This window comes from Doryrhamphus excisus, chromosome 13 (genome assembly GCF_030265055.1).
Source record: "Doryrhamphus excisus isolate RoL2022-K1 chromosome 13, RoL_Dexc_1.0, whole genome shotgun sequence".
Lineage (NCBI taxonomy): Eukaryota > Metazoa > Chordata > Actinopteri > Syngnathiformes > Syngnathidae > Doryrhamphus > Doryrhamphus excisus.
This window is the reverse complement of record NC_080478.1, coordinates 459,524-475,000: the sequence shown is the minus strand read 5'-3', so window position 1 is coordinate 475,000 and position 15,477 is coordinate 459,524. Positions and strand designations below refer to the sequence as shown.

Below are 15,477 nucleotides of genomic sequence, written 5' to 3'. Positions count from 1 at the left end.
CAGCTTACGGCCATACTACCCTGAAAACGCCCGATCTCGTCCGATCTCGGAAGCTAAGCAGGGGCGGGCCTGGTTAGTACTTGGATGGGAGACCGCCTGGGAATACCAGGTGCTGTAAGCTTTTTATGGTTTCTGCTCTTGCCTGACAGCAGAGGGCGCTGTTTGACACTTTTTGCTGGAGTCTAGTTTGGCCTGCGTCGCCTTCAAATAGGATCTTTTCAGTTGCCTTGGCAGCTTGCAGCCATACTACCCTGAAAACGCCCGATCTCGTCCGATCTCGGAAGCTAAGCAGGGGCGGGCCTGGTTAGTACTTGGATGGGAGACCGCCTGGGAATACCAGGTGCTGTAAGCTTTTTATGGTTTCTGCTCTTGCCTGACAGCAGAGGGCGCTGTTTGACACTTTTTGCTGGAGTCTAGTTTGGCCTGCGTCGCCTTCAAATAGGATCTTTTCAGTTGACCTCGCAGCTTACGGTCATACTACCCTGAAAATGCCCGATCTCGTCCGATCTCGTAAGCTAAACAGGGGTGGGCCTGGTTAGTACTTGGATGGGAGACCGCCTGGGAATACCAGGTGCTGTAAGCCTTTTATGGTTTCTGCTCATGCCTGACAGCAGAGGGCGCTGTTTGACACTTTTTGCTGGAGTCTAGTTTGGCCTGCGTCGCCTTCAAATAGGATCTTTTCAGTTGACCTGGCAGCTTACGGCCAAACTACCCTGAAAACGCCCAATCTCGGACGCTAAGCAGGGGCGGGCCTGGTTAGTACTTGGATGGGAGACCGCCTGGGAATACCAGGTGCTGTAAGCTTTTTATGGTTTCTGCTCTTGCCTGACAGCAAAGGGCGCTGTTTGACACTTTTTGCCAGAGTCTAGTTTGGCCTGCGTCACCTTCAAATAGGATCTTTTCAGTTGACCTGGCAGCTTACGGCCATACTACCCTGAAAACGCCCGATCTCGTCCGATCTCGGAAGCTAAGCTGGGGCGGGCCTGGTTAGTACTTGGATGGGAGACCGCCTGGGAATACCAGGTGCTGTAAGCTTTTTATGGTTTCTGCTCTTGCCTGACAGCAGAGGGCGCTGTTTGACACTTTTTGCTGGAGTCTAGTTTAGCCTGCGTCGCCTTCAAATAGGATCTTTTCAGTTGACCTGGCAGCTTACGGCCATACTACCCTGAAAATGCCCGATCTCGTCCGATCTCGTTAGCTCAACAGGGGTGGGCCTGGTTAGTACTTGGATGGGAGACCGCCTGGAATACCAGGTGCTGTAAGCTTTTTATGGTTTCTGCTCTTGCCTGACTGCAGAAGGCGCTGTTTGACACTTTTTGCTGGAGTCTAGTTTGACCTGCGTCGCCTTCAAATAGGATCTTTTCAGTTGCCTTGGCAGCTTACAGCCATACTACCCTGAAAACGCCCGATCTCATCCGATCTCGGAAGCTAAGCAGGTGCGGGCCTGGTTAGTACTTGGATGGGAGACCGCCTGGGAATACCAGGTGCTGTAAGCTTTTTATGGTTTCTGCTCTTGCCTGACAGCAGAGGGCGCTGTTTGACACTTTTTGCTGGAGTCTAGTTTGGCCTGCGTCGCCTTCAAATAGGATCTTTTCAGTTGATCTGGCAGCTTACGGCCATACTACCCTGAAAACGCCCGATCTCGTCCGATCTCGTAAGCTAAACAGGGGTGGGCCTGGTTAGTACTTGGATGGGAGACCGCCTGGGAATACCAGGTGCTGTAAGCTTTTTATGGTTTCTGCTCTTGCCTGACAGCAGAGGGCGCTGTTTGACACTTTTTGCTGGAGTCTAGTTTGGCCTGCGTCGCCTTCAAATAGGATCTTTTCAGTTGCCTTGGCAGCTTACAGCCATACTACCCTGAAAACGCCCGATCTCATCCGATCTCGGAAGCTAAGCAGGGGCGGGCCTGGTTAGTACTTGGATGGGAGACCGCCTCTGAATACCAGGTGCTGTAAGCTTTTTATGGTTTCTGCTCTTGCCTGACAGCAGAGGGCGCTGTTTGACACTTTTTGCTGGAGTAAAGTTTGGCCTGCGTCGCCTTCAAATAGGATCTTTTCAGTTGACCTGGCAGCTTACGGCCATACAACCCTGAAAACGCCCGATCTCGTAAGCTAAACAGGGGTGGGCCTGGTTAGTACTTGGATGGGAGACCGCCTGGGAATACCAGGTGCTGTAAGCCTTTTATAATACATTTTATTTGTATAGCGCTTTTCAAGATACTCAAAGACACTTTACAAAAGAATGAAGTTGAATAGAGCAAGTAAACAGAATAAAAGACACACCAAAATACAACATTCATTGGTTAGTACACAGTTAAAAAAAGCGGGGGCGGGGCACAGCAGTCAGATATAGAAGGTTAGACATTAAAAACAGATTTAAAGAGGTGGGTTTTGAGTTGTTTTTTGAAGGTGGGAAGGTCAGGGCAAGCACGGAGTGAATGGGGCAAAGAGTTCCAGAGAGTGGGGGCAGCGATGGAGAAGGCTCTGTCTCCCCAGGTTCGGAGCTTGGTCTTACAGGGGAGTGCCAGGAGGTTGGAGTCTGAGGAGCGAAGGGGACGCGGGGGATTATGTGGATGGAGGAGGTCTGTGAGATATGGGGGGGTCAGATCGTGGAGGGCTTTGTAGGTGATGAGAAGAATTTTGAAGTGAATGCGTTGGGGGACGAGAAGCCAGTGGAGGTTTTGGAGGACAGGGGTAATGTGTTCACGGGAGCGGGTGGAGGTGAGGAGGCGGGCAGCGGAGTTCTGAATATATTGTAGTTTGTTGAGGGTTTTGGATGGTGTACCGTAGAGAATGCTGTTGCAGTAGTCGATTCTGGAGGTGATGAATGCATGGATTAGGGATTCAGCGGCAGAGAATGTAAGTGATGGACGGAGTCGGGCTATGTTCTTAAGATGAAAGAATGCAGTCCGGGTTAACTGTTTGATGTGGGGTTCAAATGAAAGGGTGGGGTCTAGGAGGATACCAAGGTTGCGGATGAGCGGGGATGGAGTGAGGGTGGCGCTGTCAAATTGAAGATGGAAATTATGGGTGGGCGCCGTGGTGTTTTTGGGACCGATGATGATAATATCTGTTTTGTCACTATTAAGTTTGAGAAAATTTTGTTCCATCCAAGTTTTGATATCAGCTAAGCAGTTGGTGAGGGTGGAGTAGATGTTGGAGTTGATGGAGGTGGTAGAAATGTATAGTTGAATATCATCAGCGTAGCTGTGGAAATTGAGGCCATGTCGACGGATGATATTGCCAAGTGGAAGGATGTAGAGGATGAAGAGAAGAGGACCAAGCACCGAACCTTGGGGAACACCTTGAGGTAAAGGGGCTATGGAGGAGGAGCAGCTATTTATGTGCACAAACTGTTGACGGTTGGTGAGGTATGATTGGAGCCAAGACAGAGCAGAATCGGTGATATTGAGGCTGGTTTTGAGGCGGGACAGGAGGATAGAGTGGCTAATGGTGTCAAAGGCTGCGGTGAGGTCTAGGAGGATGAGGATGGTAAGATGGCCGGAATCGGAGGAGAGAAGAAGATCATTGGTGATTTTAAGAAGAGCTGTTTCAGTGCTGTGTTTGGGACGGAAACCGGACTGGAAGGATTCAAACAGGCTGTTGGAGTTGAGGTGAGATTGAAGTTGAGCAGCTATGACACGTTCAAGGATTTTGGACAGAAAGGGGAGGTTGGATATGGGACGGAAATTGGAGAGGTTATTGGGATCGAGACCAGACTTTTTGAGTGTGGGGGTGATTGCCGCCAGCTTGAGAGACTGTGGGACGGATCCAGTGATAAGGGAGGAGTTAATGATACTTGTGATCAGCGGGGAGATGATGTGGAGGCAGGGTTTGATGAATGAAGAAGGGATAGGATCCAGGGAGCATGTTGGAGTCTTCATACCGGTTAGTATTTTAGTGAGTTGCACGGGTGAGATAGGTGTAAATTTGGAGAGTCGTTGGGTGGAGCCAGATAGTGGAGGGTCAGGAGGAAGCGAGTGAGTCGAGGGGGGGTTTAGGGAGCTGTATATTTTGGTAATTTTGGACTGGAAGTAGGTTAAGAAGTTGTTGCATTTGGTGGTGGTGAAGGATGAGGAGGAGTTGTCATTTGGCTTTAGCAGTGTGTTGATTGTTGAAAAGAGGGATTTAGGATTGTTGGAACTAGATATAATCAGATTGGAGTAGTATCGTGAGCGGGCAGTGTTTAAGGCATCTTTATATTGCTGTAGAAAATCTGTGTAAGCTTGAAGATGAACAGTTAGGCCAGATTTCTTGTACAGTCTCTCAAGCTGGCGTTTACAGGTCTTCATATTATGGAGCTGAGGGGTGTACCAGGGGGCAGTGTGGGAGAAGGAGACCAGTTTGGTTTTTTTAGGGGCCAGTTCATCAAGACAGGAGGAAAGGGTATTGTTGTAGTAGGAGACAAGTTCAGAGGGGTCCTCAGACAGCGGGGGAGGGGAGATAGCAAATTTTGTGGTTAGAAGTGAGGTAAGGGCATGAGGGTTGATGGATTTGAGATTCCTGAAGGTTATTTGACGTTTGATTTTTGAGACACTAGAAGATGTGTGTAAATCAAATGTGATGGCCAGATGGTCTGATATGTGCAGGTTATGGCTAGTGAGGTTGTGAATATTGATACCAGTAGTGCAGACAAGATCCAGGATGTGTCCTCTGGTGTGGGTGGGGAAGTTAACTTGTTGAGTGATGGAGAAACAGCTGAGAAGATCAAGGAATTCTGTCGCAGGTTTGGAGTTGGAATTGTCAATATGAAGGTTGAAATCACCGAGCAGAAGGATGGATGATGAGATTGCATTTAATTGGGTGATGAGGTCCGTAAAATCTGATAGGAAAGAAGAGTTTGGTTTTGGGGGGCGATAGATGACAGCAGTGACAAGGGGGGATGGACCGGACAGTTTGAAGGCAGTGAATTCGAAGGAGTGAACATTTTGGAGGGATATTTATGGTTTCTGCTCATGCCTGACAGCAGAGGGCGCTGTTTGACACTTTTTGCTGGAGTCTAGTTTGGCCTGCGTCGCCTTCAAATAGGATCTTTTCAGTTCACCTGGCAGCTTACGGCCAAACTACCCTGAAAACGCCCGATCTCGGACGCTAAGCAGGGGCGGGCCTGGTTAGTACTTGGATGGGAGACCGCCTGGGAATACCAGGTGCTGTAAGCTTTTTATGGTTTCTGCTCTTGCCTGACAGCAAAGGGCACTGTTTGACACTTTTTGCCAGAGTCTAGTTTGGTCTGCGTCGCCTTCAAATAGGATCTTTTCAGTTGATCCGGCAGCTTACGGCCATACTATCCTGAAAAAGCCCGATCTCGTCCGATCTCGGAAGCTAAGCAGGGGTGGGTCTGGTTTGTACTTGGATGGGAGACCGCCTGGGAATACCAGGTGCTGTAAGCTTTTTATGGTTTCTGCTCTTGCCTGACAGCAGAGGGCGCTGTTTGACACTTTTTGCTGGAGTCTAGTTTGGCCTGCGTCTTCTTCAAATAGGATCTTTTCAGGTGCCCTGGCAGCTTACGGCCATACTACCCTGAAAACGCCTGATCTCGGAAGCTAAGCAGGGGTGGGCCTGGTTAGTACTTGGATGGGAGACCACCTGGGAATACCAGGTGCTGTAAGCTTTTTATGGTTTCTGCTCTTGCCTGACAGCAGAGGGCGCTGTTTGACACTTTTTGCTGGAGTCTAGTTTGGCCTGCGTCGCTTTCAAATAAGATTTTTTCAGTTGTCCTTAAAGCTTACGGCCATACTACCCTGAAAACGCCCGATCTCGTCCGATCTCGGAAGCTAAGCAGGGGCGGGCCTGGTTAGTACTTGGATGGGAGACAGCCTGGGAATACCAGGTGCTGTAAGCTTTTTATGGTTTCTGCTCTTGCCTGACAGCAGAGGGCGCTGTTTGACACTTTTTGCTGGAGTCTAGTTTGGCCTGCGTCGCCTTCAAATAAGATTTTTTCAGTTGCCCTTAAAGCTTACGGCCATACTACCCTGAAAACGCCCGATCTCGTTCGATCTTGGAAGCAAAGCAGGGGCGGGCCTGGTTAGTACTTGGATGGGAGACCGCCTGGGAATACCAGGTGCTGTAAGCTTTTTATGGTTTCTGCTCTTGCCTGACAGCAGAGGGCGCTGTTTGACACTTTTTGCTGGAGTCTAGTTTGGCCTGCGTCGCCTTCAAATAGGATCTTTTCAGTTGCCTTGGCAGCTTACAGCCATACTACCCTGAAAACGCCCGATCTCATCCGATCTCGGAAGCTAAGCAGGGGCGGGCCTGGTTAGTACTTGGATGGGAGACCGCCTAGGAATACCAGGTGCTGTAAGCTTTTTATGGTTTCTGCTCTTGCCTGAAAGCAGAGGGCGCTGTTTGACACTTTTTGCTGGAGTCTAGTTTGGCCTGCGTCGCCTTCAAATAGGATCTTTTCAGTTGCCCTGGCAGCTTACGGCCATACTACCCTGAAAACGCCCGATCTCGTCCGATCTCGGAAGCTAAGCAGGGGCGGGCCTGGTTAGTACTTGGATGGGAGACCGCCTGGGAATACCAGGTGCTGTAAGCTTTTTATGGTTTCTGCTCTTGCCTGACAGCAGAGGGCGCTGTTTGACACTTTTTGCTGGAGTTTAGTTTGGCCTGCGTCGCCTTCAAATAGGATCTTTTCAGTCGACCTCGCAGCTTACGGTCATACTACCCTGAAAATGCCCGATCTCGTCCGATCTCGTAAGCTAAACAGGGGTGGGCCTGGTTAGTACTTGGATGGGAGACCGCCTGGGAATACCAGGTGCTGTAAGCCTTTTATGGTTTCTGCTCATGCCTGACAGCAGAGGGCGCTGTTTGACACTTTTTGCTGGAGTCTAGTTTGGCCTGCGTCGCCTTCAAATTGGATCTTTTCAGTTGACCTGGCAGCTTACGGCCAAACTACCCTGAAAACGCCCGATCTCGGACGCTAAGCAGGGGCGGGCCTGGTTAGTACTTGGATGGGAGACCGCCTGGGAATACCAGGTGCTGTAAGCTTTTTATGGTTTCTGCTCTTGCCTGACAGCAAAGGGCGCTGTTTGACAGTTTTTGCCAGAGTCTAGTTTGGCCTGCGTCACCTTCAAATAGGATCTTTTCAGTTGACCTGGCAGCTTACGGCCGTACTACCCTGAAAACGCCCGATCTCGTCCGATCTCGGAAGCTAAGCAGGGGCGGGCCTGGTTAGTACTTGGATGGGAGACCGCCTGGGAATACCAGGTGCTGTAAGCTTTTTATGGTTTCTGCTCTTGCCTGACAGCAGAGGGCGCTGTTTGACACTTTTTGCTGGAGTCTAGTTTGGCCTGCGTCACCTTCAAATAGGATCTTTTCAGTTCACCTGGCAGCTTACGGCCATACTACCCTGAAAACGCCCGATCTCGGAAGCTAAGCAGGGGCGGGCCTGGTTAGTACTTGGATGGGAGACCGCCTGGGAATACCAGGTGCTGTAAGCTTTTTATGGTTTCTGCTCTTGCCTGACAGCAAAGGGCACTGTTTGACACTTTTTGCCAGAGTCTAGTTTGGCCTGCGTCGCCTTCAAATAGGATCTTTTCAGTTGATCCGGCAGCTTACGGCCACACTATCCTGAAAAAGACCGATCTCGTCCGATCTCGGAAGCTAAGCAGGGGTGGGCCTGGTTAGTACTTGGATGGGAGACCGCCTGGGAATACCAGGTGCTGTAAGCTTTTTATGGTTTCTGCTCTTGCCTGACAGCAGAGGGCGCTGTTTGACACTTTTTGCTGGAGTCTAGTTTGGCCTGCGTCACCTTCAAATAGGATCTTTTCAGTTGACCTGGCAGCTTACGGCCATACAATCCTGAAAACGCCCGATCTCGGAAGCTAAGCAGGGGCGGGCCTGGTTAGTACTTGGATGGGAGACCGCCTGGGAATACCAGGTGCTGTAAGCTTTTTATGGTTTCTGCTCTTGCCTGACAGCAGAGGGCGCTGTTTGACACTTTTTGCTGGAGTAAAGTTTGGCCTGCGTCACCTTCAAATAGGATCTTTTCAGTTCACCTGGCAGCTTACGGCCATACTACCCTGAAATCGCCCGATCTCGGAAGCTAAGCAGGGGCGGGCCTGGTTAGTACTTGGATGGGAGACAGCCTGGGAATACCAGGTGCTGTAAGCTTTTTATGGTTTCTGCTCTTGCCTGACAGCAGAGGGCGCTGTTTGACACTTTTTGCTGGAGTCTAGTTTGGCCTGCGTCTTCTTCAAATAGGATCTTTTCAGGTGCCCTGGCAGCTTACGGCCATACTACCCTGAAAACGCCTGATCTCGGAAGCTAAGCAGGGGTGGGCCTGGTTAGTACTTGGATGGGAGACCACCTGGGAATACCAGGTGCTGTAAGCTTTTTATGGTTTCTGCTCTTGCCTGACAGCAGAGGGCGCTGTTTGACACTTTTTGCTGGAGTCTAGTTTGGCCTGCGTCGCCTTCAAATAAGATTTTTTCAGTTGCCCTTAAAGCTTACGGCCATACTACCCTGAAAACGCCCGATCTCGTTCGATCTTGGAAGCAAAGCAGGGGCGGGCCTGGTTAGTACTTGGATGGGAGACCGCCTGGGAATACCAGGTGCTGTAAGCTTTTTATGGTTTCTGCTCTTGCCTGACAGCAGAGGGCGCTGTTTGACACTTTTTGCTGGAGTCTAGTTTGGCCTGCGTCGCCTTCAAATAGGATCTTTTCAGTTGCCTTGGCAGCTTACAGCCATACTACCCTGAAAACGCCCGATCTCATCCGATCTCGGAAGCTAAGCAGGGGCGGGCCTGGTTAGTACTTGGATGGGAGACCGCCTAGGAATACCAGGTGCTGTAAGCTTTTTATGGTTTCTGCTCTTGCCTGAAAGCAGAGGGCGCTGTTTGACACTTTTTGCTGGAGTCTAGTTTGGCCTGCGTCGCCTTCAAATAGGATCTTTTCAGTTGCCCTGGCAGCTTACGGCCATACTACCCTGAAAACGCCCGATCTCGTCCGATCTCGGAAGCTAAGCAGGGGCGGGCCTGGTTAGTACTTGGATTGGAGACCGCCTGGGAATACCAGGTGCTGTAAGCTTTTTATGGTTTCTGCTCTTGCCTGACAGCAGAGGGCGCTGTTTGACACTTTTTGCTGGAGTCTAGTTTGGCCTGCGTCGCCTTCAAATAGGATCTTTTCAGTTGACCTCGCAGCTTACGGGCATACTACCCTGAAAATGCCCGATCTCGTCCGATCTCGTAAGCTAAACAGGGGTGGGCCTGGTTAGTACTTGGATGGGAGACCGCCTGGGAATACCAGGTGCTGTAAGCCTTTTATGGTTTCTGCTCATGCCTGACAGCAGAGGGCGCTGTTTGACACTTTTTGCTGGAGTCTAGTTTGGCCTGCGTCGCCTTCAAATAGGATCTTTTCAGTTGACCTGGCAGCTTACGGCCAAACTACCCTGAAAACGCCCGATCTCGGACGCTAAGCAGGGGCGGGCCTGGTTAGTACTTGGATGGGAGACCGCCTGGGAATACCAGGTGCTGTAAGCTTTTTATGGTTTCTGCTCTTGCCTGACAGCAAAGGGCGCTGTTTGACACTTTTTGCCAGAGTCTAGTTAGGCCTGCGTCGCCTTCAAATAGGATCTTTTCAGTTGATCTGGCAGCTTACAGCCATACTATCCTGAAAAAGCCCGATCTCGTCCGATCTCGGAAGCTAAGCAGGGGCGGGCCTGGTTAGTACTTGGATGGGAGACCGCCTGGGAATACCAGGTGCTGTAAGCTTTATATGGTTTCTGCTCTTGCCTGACAGCAGAGGGCGCTGTTTGGCACTTTTTGCTGGAGTCTAGTTTGGCCTGCGTCACCTTCAAATAGGATCTTTTCAGTTGATCTGGCAGCTTACGGCCATACTAACCTGAAAACGCCCGATCTCGGACGCTAAGCAGGGGCGGGCCTGGTTAGTACTTGGATGGGTGACCGCCTTGGAATACCAGGAGCTGTAAGCTTTTTATGGTTTCTGCTCTTGCCTGACAGCAAAGGGCGCTGTTTGACACTTTTTGCCAGAGTCTAGTTTGGCCTGCGTCACCATCAAATAGGATCTTTTCAGTTGACCTGGCAGCTTACGGCCATACTACCCTGAAAACGCCCGATCTCGTCCGATCTTGGGAACTAAGCAGGGGCGGGCCTGGTTAGTACTTGGATGGGAGACCGCCTGGGAATACCAGGTGCTGTAAGCTTTTTATGGTTTCTGCTCTTGCCTGACAGCAGAGGGCGCTGTTTGACACTTTTTGCTGGAGTCTAGTTTGGCCTGCGTCACCTTCAAATAGGATCTTTTCAGTTGACCTGGCAGCTTACGGCCATACAATCCTGAAAACGCCCGATCTCGGAAGCTAAGCAGGGGCGGGCCTGGTTAGTACTTGGATGGGAGACCGCCTGGGAATACCAGGTGCTGTAAGCTTTTTATGGTTTCTGCTCTTGCCTGACAGCAGAGGGCGCTGTTTGACACTTTTTGCTGGAGTAAAGTTTGGCCTGCGTCACCTTCAAATAGGATCTTTTCAGTTCACCTGGCAGCTTACGGCCATACTTCCCTGAAAAAGCCCGATCTCGGAAGCTAAGCAGGGGCGGGCCTGGTTAGTACTTGGATGGGAGACCGCCTGGGAATACCAGGTGCTGTAAGCTTTTTATGGTTTCTGCTCTTGCCTGACAGCAAAGGGCGCTGTTTGACACTTTTTGCCAGAGTCTAGTTAGGCCTGCGTCGCCTTCAAATAGGATCTTTTCAGTTGATCTGGCAGCTTACGGCCATACTATCCTGAAAAAGCCCGATCTCGTCCGATCTCGGAAGCTAAGCAGGGGCGGGCCTGGCTAGTACTTGGATGGGAGACCGCCTGGGAATACCAGGTGCTGTAAGCTTTATATGGTTTCTGCTCTTGCCTGACAGCAGAGGGCGCTGTTTGGCACTTTTTGCTGGAGTCTAGTTTGGCCTGCGTAACCTTCAAATAGGATCTTTTCAGTTGATCTGGCAGCTTACGGCCATACTACCCTGAAAACGCCCGATCTCGTCCGATCTCGTAAGCTAAACAGGGGTGGGCCTGGTTAGTACTTGGATGGGAGACCGCTTGGGAATACCAGGTGCTGTAAGCTTTTTATGGTTTCTGCTCTTGCCTGACAGCAGAGGGCGCTGTTTGACACTTTTTGCTGGAGTAAAGTTTGGCCTGCGTCACCTTCAAATAGGATCTTTTCAGTTCACCTGGCAGCTTACGGCCATACTTCCCTGAAAAAGCCCGATCTCGGAAGCTAAGCAGGGGCGGGCCTGGTTAGTACTTGAATGGGAGACCGCCTGGGAATACCAGGTGCTGTAAGCTTTTTATGGTTTCTGCTCTTGCCTGACAGCAAAGGGCGCTGTTTGACACTTTTTGCCAGAGTCTAGTTAGGCCTGCGTCGCCTTCAAATAGGATCTTTTCAGTTGATCTGGCAGCTTACGGCCATACTATCCTGAAAAAGCCCGATCTCGTCCGATCTCGGAAGCTAAGCAGGGGCGGGCCTGGTTAGTACTTGGATGGGAGACCGCCTGGGAATACCAGGTGCTGTAAGCTTTATATGGTTTCTGCTCTTGCCTGACAGCAGAGGGCGCTGTTTGGCACTTTTTGCTGGAGTCTAGTTTGGCCTGCGTCACCTTCAAATAGGATCTTTTCAGTTGATCTGGCAGCTTACGGCCATACTAACCTGAAAACGCCCGATCTCGGACGCTAAGCAGGGGCGGGCCTGGTTAGTACTTGGATGGGAGACCGCCTGGGAATACCAGGTGCTGTAAGCTTTTTATGGTTTCTGCTCTTGCCTGACAGCAGAGGGCGCTGTTTGACACTTTTTGCTGGAGTCTAGTTTGGCCTGCGTCGCCTTCAAATAGGATCTTTTCAGTTGACCTGGCAGCTTACGGTCATACTACCCTGAAAACGCCCGATCTCGTCCGATCTCGGAAGCTAAGCAGGGGCGGGCCTGGTTAGTACTTGGATGGGAGACCGCCTGGGAATACCAGGTGCTGTAAGCTTTTTATGGTTTCTGCTCTTGCCTGACAGCAAAGGGCGCTGTTTGACACTTTTTGTCAGAGTCTAGTTTGGCCTGCGTCACCTTCAAATAGGATCTTTTCAGTTGACCTGGCAGTTTACAGCCATACTACCCTGAAAACGCCCGATCTCGTCCGATCTCGTCCGATCTCGGAAGCTAAGCAGGGGCGGGCCTGGTTAGTACTTGGATGGGAGACCGCCTGGGAATACCAGGTGCTGTAAGCTTTTTATGGTTTCTGCTCTTGCCTGACAGCAGAGGGCGCTGTTTGACACTTTTTGCTGGAGTCTAGTTTGGCCTGCGTCGCCTTCAAATAAGATTTTTTCAGTTGCCCTTAAAGCTTACGGCCATACTACCCTGAAAACGCCCGATCTCGTCCGATCTCGGAAGCTAAGCAGGGGCTGGCCTGGTTAGTACTTGGATGGGAGACCGCCTGGGAATACCAGGTGCTGTAAGCTTTTTATGGTTTCTGCTCTTGCCTGACAGCAGAGGGCGCTGTTTGACACTTTTTGCTGGAGTTTAGTTTGGCCTGCGTCGCCTTCAAATAGGATCTTTTCAGTTGCCTTGGCAGCTTACAGCCATACTACCCTGAAAACGCCCGATCTCATCCGATCTCGGAAGCTAAGCAGGGGCGGGCCTGGTTAGTACTTGGATGGGAGACCGCCTAGGAATACCAGGTGCTCTAAGCTTTTTATGGTTTCTGCTTTTGCCTGAAAGCAGAGGGCGCTGTTTGACACTCTTTGCTGGAGTCTAGTTTGGCCTGCGTCGCCTTCAAATAGGATCTTTTCAGTTGCCCTGGCAGCTTACGGCCATACTACCCTGAAAACGCCCGATATCGTCCGATCTCGGAAGCTAAGCAGGGGCGGGCCTGGTTAGTACTTGGATGGGAGACCGCCTGGGAATACCAGGTGCTGTAAGCTTAATATGGTTTCTGCTCTTGCCTGACAGCAGAGGGCGCTGTTTGACACTTTTTGCTGGAGTCTAGTTTGGCCTGCGTCACCTTCAAATAGGATCTTTTCAGTTGATCTGGCAGCTTACGGCCATACTACCCTGAAAACGCCCGATCTCGGACGCTAAGCAGGGGCGGGCCTGGTTAGTACTTGGATGGGAGACCGCCTGGGAATACCAGGAGCTGTAAGCTTTTTATGGTTTCTGCTCTTGCCTGACAGCAAAGGGCGCTGTTTGACACTTTTTGCCAGAGTCTAGTTTGGCCTGCGTCACCTTCAAATAGGATCTTTTCAGTTGACCTGGCAGCTTATGGCCATACTACCCTGAAAACGCCCGATCTCGTCTGATCTCGGAAACTAAGCAGGGGCGGGCCTGGTTAGTACTTGGATGGGAGACCGCCTGGGACTACCAGGTGCTGTAAGCTTTTTATGGTTTCTGCTCTTGCCTGACAGCAGAAGGCGCTGTTTGACACTTTTTGCTGGAGTCTAGTTTGGCCTGCGTCACCTTCAAATAGGATCTTTTCAGTTGACCTGGCAGCTTACGGCCATACTACCCTTAAAACGCCTGATCTTGTCCGATCTCGGAAGCTAAGCAGGGGCGGGCCTGGTTAGTACTTGGATGGGAGACCGCCTGGGAATACCAGGTGCTGTAAGCTTTTTATGGTTTCTGCTCTTGCCTGACAGCAGAGGGCGCTGTTTGACACTTTTTGCTGGAGTCTAGTTTGGCCTGCGTCACCTTCAAATAGGATCTTTTCAGTTCACCTGGCAGCTTACGGCCATACTACCCTGAAATCGCCCGATCTCGGAAGCTAAGCAGGGGCGGGCCTGGTTAGTACTTGGATGGGAGACAGCCTGGGAATACCAGGTGCTGTAAGCTTTTTATGGTTTCTGCTCTTGCCTGACAGCAAAGGGCACTGTTTGACACTTTTTGCCAGAGTCTAGTTTGGCCTGCGTCGCCTTCAAATAGGATCTTTTCAGTTGATCCGCCAGCTTACGGCCATACTATCCTGAAAAAGCCCGATCTCGTCCGATCTCGGAAGCTAAGCAGGGGTGGGCCTGGTTAGTACTTGGATGGGAGACCGCCTGGGAATACCAGGTGCTGTAAGCTTTTTATGGTTTCTGCTCTTGCCTGACAGCAGAGGGCGCTGTTTGACACTTTTTGCTGGAGTCTAGTTTGGCCTGCGTCTTCTTCAAATAGGATCTTTTCAGTTGCCCTGGCAGCTTACGGCCATACTACCCTGAAAACGCCCGATCTCGGACGCTAAGCAGGGGCGGTCCTGGTTAGTAGTTGGATGGGAGACCGCCTGGGAATACCAGGTGCTGTAAGCTTTTTATGGTTTCTGCTCTTGCCTGACAGCAAAGGGCGCTGTTTGACACTTTTTGCCAGAGTCTAGTTTGGCCTGCGTCACCTTCAAATAGGATCTTTTCAGTTGACCTGGCAGCTTACGGCCATACTACCCTGAAAACGCCAGATCTTGTCCGATCTCGGAAGCTAAGCAGGGGCGGGCCTGGTTAGTACTTGAATGGGAGACCGCCTGGGAATACCAGGTGCTGTAAGCTTTTTTATGGTTTCTGCTCTTGCCTGACAGCAGAGGGCGCTGTTTGACACTTTTTGCTGGAGTCTAGTTTGGCCTGCGTCACCTTCAAATAGGATCTTTTCAGTTGACCTGGCAGCTTACGGCCATACTACCCTTAAAACGCCTGATCTCGTCCGATCTCGGAAGCTAAGCAGGGGCGGGCCTGGTTAGTACTTGGATGGGAGACCGCCTGGGAATACCAGGTGCTGTAAGCTTTTTATGGTTTCTGCTCTTGCCTGACAGCAAAGGGCGCTGTTTGACACTTTTTGTCAGAGTCTAGTTTGGCCTGCGTCACCTTCAAAAAGGATCTTTTCAGTTGACCTGGCAGTTTACAGCCATACTACCCTGAAAACGCCCGATCTCGTCCGATCTCGTCCGATCTCGGAAGCTAAGCAGGGGCGGGCCTGGTTAGTACTTGGATGGGAGACCGCCTGGGAATACCAGGTGCTGTAAGCTTTTTATGGTTTCTGCTCTTGCCTGACAGCAAAGGGCGCTGTTTGACACTTTTTGCCAGAGTCTAGTTTGGCCTGCGTCGCCTTCAAATAGGATCTTTTCAGTTGATCTTGCAGCTTACGGCCATACTATCCTGAAAAAGCCCGATCTCGTCCGATCTCGGAAGCTAAGCAGGGGCGGGCCTGGTTAGTACTTGGATGGGAGACCGCCTGGGAATACCAGGTGCTGTAAGCCTTTTATGGTTTCTGCTCATGCCTGACAGCAGAGGGCGCTGTTTGACACTTTTTGCTGGAGTCTAGTTTGGCCTGCGTCGCCTTCAAATAGGATCTTTTCAGTTGACCTGGCAGCTTACGGCCATATTACCCTGAAAACGCCCGATCTCGGAAGCTAAGCAGGGGCGGGCCTGGTTAGTACTTGGATGGGAGACCGCCTGGGAATACCAGGTGCTATAAGCTTTTTATGGTTTCTGCTCTTGCCTGACAGCAAAGGGCGCTGTTTGACACTTTTTGCCAGAGTCT

General features: G+C 50.9%; 34 non-coding genes and 22 pseudogenes across 34 annotated transcripts; all 56 read left to right on the top strand.

Moving 5' to 3' along the window:
* Positions 1-2: 2 nt before the first annotated feature.
* Positions 3-121, top strand: LOC131143026 (5S ribosomal RNA). Its single transcript, XR_009133082.1, has one exon. It is a non-coding gene; the product is annotated as a 5S ribosomal RNA (ribosomal RNA).
* Positions 122-233: 112 nt separating this feature from the next.
* LOC131142607 (5S ribosomal RNA) lies at positions 234-352 on the top strand. Its single transcript, XR_009132679.1, has one exon. It is a non-coding gene; the product is annotated as a 5S ribosomal RNA (ribosomal RNA).
* A 112-nt stretch (positions 353-464) lies between these two features.
* LOC131098586 (5S ribosomal RNA) lies at positions 465-583 on the top strand. Its single transcript, XR_009117453.1, has one exon. It is a non-coding gene; the product is annotated as a 5S ribosomal RNA (ribosomal RNA).
* Positions 584-695: 112 nt separating this feature from the next.
* On the top strand, positions 696-804 carry LOC131142379 (5S ribosomal RNA; annotated as a pseudogene).
* Positions 805-916: 112 nt separating this feature from the next.
* Positions 917-1,035, top strand: LOC131142822 (5S ribosomal RNA). The gene has a single exon (XR_009132888.1). It is a non-coding gene; the product is annotated as a 5S ribosomal RNA (ribosomal RNA).
* A 112-nt stretch (positions 1,036-1,147) lies between these two features.
* LOC131141578 (5S ribosomal RNA) lies at positions 1,148-1,265 on the top strand (annotated as a pseudogene).
* A 112-nt stretch (positions 1,266-1,377) lies between these two features.
* On the top strand, positions 1,378-1,496 carry LOC131142994 (5S ribosomal RNA). The gene has a single exon (XR_009133051.1). It is a non-coding gene; the product is annotated as a 5S ribosomal RNA (ribosomal RNA).
* A 112-nt stretch (positions 1,497-1,608) lies between these two features.
* On the top strand, positions 1,609-1,727 carry LOC131097478 (5S ribosomal RNA). The gene has a single exon (XR_009116381.1). It is a non-coding gene; the product is annotated as a 5S ribosomal RNA (ribosomal RNA).
* Positions 1,728-1,839: 112 nt separating this feature from the next.
* On the top strand, positions 1,840-1,958 carry LOC131143388 (5S ribosomal RNA). The gene has a single exon (XR_009133437.1). It is a non-coding gene; the product is annotated as a 5S ribosomal RNA (ribosomal RNA).
* Positions 1,959-2,070: 112 nt separating this feature from the next.
* On the top strand, positions 2,071-2,179 carry LOC131142176 (5S ribosomal RNA; annotated as a pseudogene).
* Positions 2,180-5,049: 2,870 nt separating this feature from the next.
* LOC131141586 (5S ribosomal RNA) lies at positions 5,050-5,158 on the top strand (annotated as a pseudogene).
* Positions 5,159-5,270: 112 nt separating this feature from the next.
* On the top strand, positions 5,271-5,389 carry LOC131099586 (5S ribosomal RNA). The gene has a single exon (XR_009118411.1). It is a non-coding gene; the product is annotated as a 5S ribosomal RNA (ribosomal RNA).
* A 112-nt stretch (positions 5,390-5,501) lies between these two features.
* Positions 5,502-5,610, top strand: LOC131100936 (5S ribosomal RNA; annotated as a pseudogene).
* A 112-nt stretch (positions 5,611-5,722) lies between these two features.
* Positions 5,723-5,841, top strand: LOC131098042 (5S ribosomal RNA). Its single transcript, XR_009116924.1, has one exon. It is a non-coding gene; the product is annotated as a 5S ribosomal RNA (ribosomal RNA).
* Positions 5,842-5,953: 112 nt separating this feature from the next.
* Positions 5,954-6,072, top strand: LOC131098179 (5S ribosomal RNA). Its single transcript, XR_009117057.1, has one exon. It is a non-coding gene; the product is annotated as a 5S ribosomal RNA (ribosomal RNA).
* Positions 6,073-6,184: 112 nt separating this feature from the next.
* LOC131101072 (5S ribosomal RNA) lies at positions 6,185-6,303 on the top strand. Its single transcript, XR_009119156.1, has one exon. It is a non-coding gene; the product is annotated as a 5S ribosomal RNA (ribosomal RNA).
* Positions 6,304-6,415: 112 nt separating this feature from the next.
* Positions 6,416-6,534, top strand: LOC131143015 (5S ribosomal RNA). Its single transcript, XR_009133071.1, has one exon. It is a non-coding gene; the product is annotated as a 5S ribosomal RNA (ribosomal RNA).
* A 112-nt stretch (positions 6,535-6,646) lies between these two features.
* On the top strand, positions 6,647-6,765 carry LOC131098584 (5S ribosomal RNA). Its single transcript, XR_009117451.1, has one exon. It is a non-coding gene; the product is annotated as a 5S ribosomal RNA (ribosomal RNA).
* A 112-nt stretch (positions 6,766-6,877) lies between these two features.
* LOC131141585 (5S ribosomal RNA) lies at positions 6,878-6,986 on the top strand (annotated as a pseudogene).
* Positions 6,987-7,098: 112 nt separating this feature from the next.
* On the top strand, positions 7,099-7,217 carry LOC131142818 (5S ribosomal RNA). The gene has a single exon (XR_009132884.1). It is a non-coding gene; the product is annotated as a 5S ribosomal RNA (ribosomal RNA).
* A 112-nt stretch (positions 7,218-7,329) lies between these two features.
* Positions 7,330-7,438, top strand: LOC131100465 (5S ribosomal RNA; annotated as a pseudogene).
* A 112-nt stretch (positions 7,439-7,550) lies between these two features.
* LOC131099816 (5S ribosomal RNA) lies at positions 7,551-7,669 on the top strand. The gene has a single exon (XR_009118588.1). It is a non-coding gene; the product is annotated as a 5S ribosomal RNA (ribosomal RNA).
* Positions 7,670-7,781: 112 nt separating this feature from the next.
* On the top strand, positions 7,782-7,890 carry LOC131141549 (5S ribosomal RNA; annotated as a pseudogene).
* A 112-nt stretch (positions 7,891-8,002) lies between these two features.
* Positions 8,003-8,111, top strand: LOC131142225 (5S ribosomal RNA; annotated as a pseudogene).
* A 112-nt stretch (positions 8,112-8,223) lies between these two features.
* On the top strand, positions 8,224-8,332 carry LOC131100935 (5S ribosomal RNA; annotated as a pseudogene).
* Positions 8,333-8,444: 112 nt separating this feature from the next.
* LOC131098178 (5S ribosomal RNA) lies at positions 8,445-8,563 on the top strand. The gene has a single exon (XR_009117056.1). It is a non-coding gene; the product is annotated as a 5S ribosomal RNA (ribosomal RNA).
* A 112-nt stretch (positions 8,564-8,675) lies between these two features.
* On the top strand, positions 8,676-8,794 carry LOC131101060 (5S ribosomal RNA). The gene has a single exon (XR_009119155.1). It is a non-coding gene; the product is annotated as a 5S ribosomal RNA (ribosomal RNA).
* Positions 8,795-8,906: 112 nt separating this feature from the next.
* LOC131097773 (5S ribosomal RNA) lies at positions 8,907-9,025 on the top strand. The gene has a single exon (XR_009116666.1). It is a non-coding gene; the product is annotated as a 5S ribosomal RNA (ribosomal RNA).
* Positions 9,026-9,137: 112 nt separating this feature from the next.
* On the top strand, positions 9,138-9,256 carry LOC131099594 (5S ribosomal RNA). The gene has a single exon (XR_009118419.1). It is a non-coding gene; the product is annotated as a 5S ribosomal RNA (ribosomal RNA).
* Positions 9,257-9,368: 112 nt separating this feature from the next.
* On the top strand, positions 9,369-9,477 carry LOC131141584 (5S ribosomal RNA; annotated as a pseudogene).
* A 112-nt stretch (positions 9,478-9,589) lies between these two features.
* LOC131098139 (5S ribosomal RNA) lies at positions 9,590-9,708 on the top strand. Its single transcript, XR_009117019.1, has one exon. It is a non-coding gene; the product is annotated as a 5S ribosomal RNA (ribosomal RNA).
* Positions 9,709-9,820: 112 nt separating this feature from the next.
* On the top strand, positions 9,821-9,929 carry LOC131142462 (5S ribosomal RNA; annotated as a pseudogene).
* A 112-nt stretch (positions 9,930-10,041) lies between these two features.
* LOC131099473 (5S ribosomal RNA) lies at positions 10,042-10,160 on the top strand. Its single transcript, XR_009118306.1, has one exon. It is a non-coding gene; the product is annotated as a 5S ribosomal RNA (ribosomal RNA).
* Positions 10,161-10,272: 112 nt separating this feature from the next.
* Positions 10,273-10,381, top strand: LOC131141548 (5S ribosomal RNA; annotated as a pseudogene).
* Positions 10,382-10,493: 112 nt separating this feature from the next.
* Positions 10,494-10,602, top strand: LOC131141528 (5S ribosomal RNA; annotated as a pseudogene).
* A 112-nt stretch (positions 10,603-10,714) lies between these two features.
* LOC131098227 (5S ribosomal RNA) lies at positions 10,715-10,833 on the top strand. Its single transcript, XR_009117103.1, has one exon. It is a non-coding gene; the product is annotated as a 5S ribosomal RNA (ribosomal RNA).
* A 112-nt stretch (positions 10,834-10,945) lies between these two features.
* LOC131097781 (5S ribosomal RNA) lies at positions 10,946-11,064 on the top strand. The gene has a single exon (XR_009116674.1). It is a non-coding gene; the product is annotated as a 5S ribosomal RNA (ribosomal RNA).
* Positions 11,065-11,176: 112 nt separating this feature from the next.
* On the top strand, positions 11,177-11,285 carry LOC131142094 (5S ribosomal RNA; annotated as a pseudogene).
* Positions 11,286-11,397: 112 nt separating this feature from the next.
* Positions 11,398-11,516, top strand: LOC131097841 (5S ribosomal RNA). Its single transcript, XR_009116730.1, has one exon. It is a non-coding gene; the product is annotated as a 5S ribosomal RNA (ribosomal RNA).
* A 112-nt stretch (positions 11,517-11,628) lies between these two features.
* LOC131142102 (5S ribosomal RNA) lies at positions 11,629-11,737 on the top strand (annotated as a pseudogene).
* A 112-nt stretch (positions 11,738-11,849) lies between these two features.
* On the top strand, positions 11,850-11,968 carry LOC131100458 (5S ribosomal RNA). The gene has a single exon (XR_009119095.1). It is a non-coding gene; the product is annotated as a 5S ribosomal RNA (ribosomal RNA).
* A 112-nt stretch (positions 11,969-12,080) lies between these two features.
* On the top strand, positions 12,081-12,209 carry LOC131099745 (5S ribosomal RNA; annotated as a pseudogene).
* A 112-nt stretch (positions 12,210-12,321) lies between these two features.
* On the top strand, positions 12,322-12,440 carry LOC131142670 (5S ribosomal RNA). Its single transcript, XR_009132740.1, has one exon. It is a non-coding gene; the product is annotated as a 5S ribosomal RNA (ribosomal RNA).
* A 112-nt stretch (positions 12,441-12,552) lies between these two features.
* LOC131098363 (5S ribosomal RNA) lies at positions 12,553-12,671 on the top strand. The gene has a single exon (XR_009117238.1). It is a non-coding gene; the product is annotated as a 5S ribosomal RNA (ribosomal RNA).
* Positions 12,672-12,783: 112 nt separating this feature from the next.
* LOC131097795 (5S ribosomal RNA) lies at positions 12,784-12,902 on the top strand. The gene has a single exon (XR_009116687.1). It is a non-coding gene; the product is annotated as a 5S ribosomal RNA (ribosomal RNA).
* Positions 12,903-13,014: 112 nt separating this feature from the next.
* On the top strand, positions 13,015-13,123 carry LOC131141699 (5S ribosomal RNA; annotated as a pseudogene).
* Positions 13,124-13,235: 112 nt separating this feature from the next.
* On the top strand, positions 13,236-13,354 carry LOC131099956 (5S ribosomal RNA). Its single transcript, XR_009118727.1, has one exon. It is a non-coding gene; the product is annotated as a 5S ribosomal RNA (ribosomal RNA).
* A 112-nt stretch (positions 13,355-13,466) lies between these two features.
* Positions 13,467-13,585, top strand: LOC131098850 (5S ribosomal RNA). The gene has a single exon (XR_009117702.1). It is a non-coding gene; the product is annotated as a 5S ribosomal RNA (ribosomal RNA).
* A 112-nt stretch (positions 13,586-13,697) lies between these two features.
* On the top strand, positions 13,698-13,806 carry LOC131142224 (5S ribosomal RNA; annotated as a pseudogene).
* A 112-nt stretch (positions 13,807-13,918) lies between these two features.
* Positions 13,919-14,037, top strand: LOC131097496 (5S ribosomal RNA). Its single transcript, XR_009116398.1, has one exon. It is a non-coding gene; the product is annotated as a 5S ribosomal RNA (ribosomal RNA).
* A 112-nt stretch (positions 14,038-14,149) lies between these two features.
* On the top strand, positions 14,150-14,258 carry LOC131142345 (5S ribosomal RNA; annotated as a pseudogene).
* A 112-nt stretch (positions 14,259-14,370) lies between these two features.
* LOC131099184 (5S ribosomal RNA) lies at positions 14,371-14,489 on the top strand. The gene has a single exon (XR_009118021.1). It is a non-coding gene; the product is annotated as a 5S ribosomal RNA (ribosomal RNA).
* Positions 14,490-14,602: 113 nt separating this feature from the next.
* LOC131143368 (5S ribosomal RNA) lies at positions 14,603-14,721 on the top strand. Its single transcript, XR_009133417.1, has one exon. It is a non-coding gene; the product is annotated as a 5S ribosomal RNA (ribosomal RNA).
* Positions 14,722-14,833: 112 nt separating this feature from the next.
* LOC131099744 (5S ribosomal RNA) lies at positions 14,834-14,962 on the top strand (annotated as a pseudogene).
* A 112-nt stretch (positions 14,963-15,074) lies between these two features.
* Positions 15,075-15,193, top strand: LOC131097652 (5S ribosomal RNA). The gene has a single exon (XR_009116549.1). It is a non-coding gene; the product is annotated as a 5S ribosomal RNA (ribosomal RNA).
* A 112-nt stretch (positions 15,194-15,305) lies between these two features.
* On the top strand, positions 15,306-15,414 carry LOC131141971 (5S ribosomal RNA; annotated as a pseudogene).
* Positions 15,415-15,477: the final 63 nt, after the last annotated feature.